The sequence below is a fragment of the Theobroma umbraticum genome, unplaced genomic scaffold (assembly GCF_002168275.2).
Source record: "Theobroma umbraticum cultivar Fairchild unplaced genomic scaffold, ASM216827v3 scaffold_2.0, whole genome shotgun sequence".
Taxonomy (NCBI): Eukaryota; Viridiplantae; Streptophyta; class Magnoliopsida; order Malvales; family Malvaceae; genus Theobroma; species Theobroma umbraticum.
This window is the reverse complement of record NW_018397277.1, coordinates 2,497,951-2,499,581: the sequence shown is the minus strand read 5'-3', so window position 1 is coordinate 2,499,581 and position 1,631 is coordinate 2,497,951. Positions and strand designations below refer to the sequence as shown.

Sequence of the window (1,631 nt, the reverse complement as noted above, 5' to 3'; positions counted from 1 at the left end):
TTTTATTTCCTCCTTATTTAAGGTGTACGAGGCCTTAGGCTTCAAAATTTTTCATTATATTCCACCAATTTCAATTCTGGACGCTTGCAATACACCTTCAAATCTTATCGTGCCTTTAAGTTTTCTTTCATTTTTTCCTTCACATCCATCATTTTGTTGAATATATTCTCAAATACGTTACGCTCAATATGCATCACATCTAAATTATGACGAATAAGAAGCATATGCTAATAAGGTAAATCCCAAAATATACTCTTTCTCACCCAATTATGACTTAGACCATAACCCGAAATCTTCTGCTCACAACATTTTGTTCCAAATGGGAGATGAGGAAACGAATTCAAACGTGACAATATTTTTTCACATGATAATAGAAGAAATGGCAAGTCATGCTCAACCTTTTTTTTAATAAATTTGTTTCTCTGGCTCCTAAAAGGATGATTACGTCGCAAGAATTGCTGATGACAATAAAAAAAAACAAGGTTTCCTACCATGACCAATATGAAAGACTTGGAACGTTCCATGCAATAGGGACATGATAACCGTCCATGAGTACTCCACCCTGACAACATATCGTAAGTAGGAAAATCATTAATTGTCCATAATAATGCTGCCCTCAGATGAAAATTTTGTTTTCTATATACATCATACGTGACAACACCCTTGGTCCACAATACTTTCAACTTATCTATCAAAGGCCTCAAGAAAACATCTATGTTTTGACTTGGATTTTTCTTCCCTGGGATGACCATATTAAGAAATATATATGGTTGTTTCATACACATCCATAGAGGTAAATTGTATACACAGAGCATTACTGGCCAAACAGAATAAGTTTTCGTACTCGGTCCAAAAGGATTGAAACTGTCTGCACATAACCCTAGTTTAACATTTTGTGGTTCCATTGCAAATAACTCATGTGTGCGGTTGAAATGTTGCCAAGCCTCACCATCAATAGGGTGTCTGAGGACTCCATCATCCTTTTGGTTTTACGCATGCCACGTCATATGTTCAGCAGTTTTGCTCGACATTTAAAGCCTTTGAAGCCTTGGTATAAGTGGCAAGTAATGCAAAATCTTATAAGGTATTTTCTTTTGCCTTTTCACACTTGATTTCCTCAGTTTATATCGAGGATGCCCACATATCATACAATGCTCCAAATCAACTGTTTCCCTATAAAATAAGATGCAATTGTTTTTGCAAGCATCAATTTTGATATATCCAAGTCCAAGTTTTGCTACCTTTGTTTTCATTCTATAGAAGTCAGTAGGTAAAGTTTCATCTGATGGCAACATATTCTTTACTATTTCTAGCAGCCGATCAAAACATGATTCACTCAATGTAAACTCTGACTTAACATTTAAAAGTTGTGACACAGTTGAAAACGTTGTGTGCTTTGTGCAACCTGACCACAAAGGTTCCTCTGCATTACTTAACAAAGAGTAAAAGCTAACTACATTTGGAGTTGGATCTTGTTCCACGAACCTTGACTCATTATCATGACTATAATTGAAAGCAACATTCAGACCCATAACATCCCTAACCATTCTAATAAATGGATTTTCTATTTCCTCATTGTATGTAGGTTCTCCATATTCCCCATGTTCCCCATTACTAGCATATGGTTCAAC

At 35.7% G+C, this 1,631-nt stretch overlaps 2 pseudogenes; both read right to left on the bottom strand.

Moving 5' to 3' along the window:
* The window catches only part of LOC149526345 (uncharacterized), a 737-nt pseudogene extending 588 nt beyond the window's left edge, over positions 1–149 (bottom strand).
* Positions 150–193: 44 nt separating this feature from the next.
* On the bottom strand, positions 194–1,547 carry LOC149526344 (uncharacterized; annotated as a pseudogene).
* Positions 1,548–1,631: the final 84 nt, after the last annotated feature.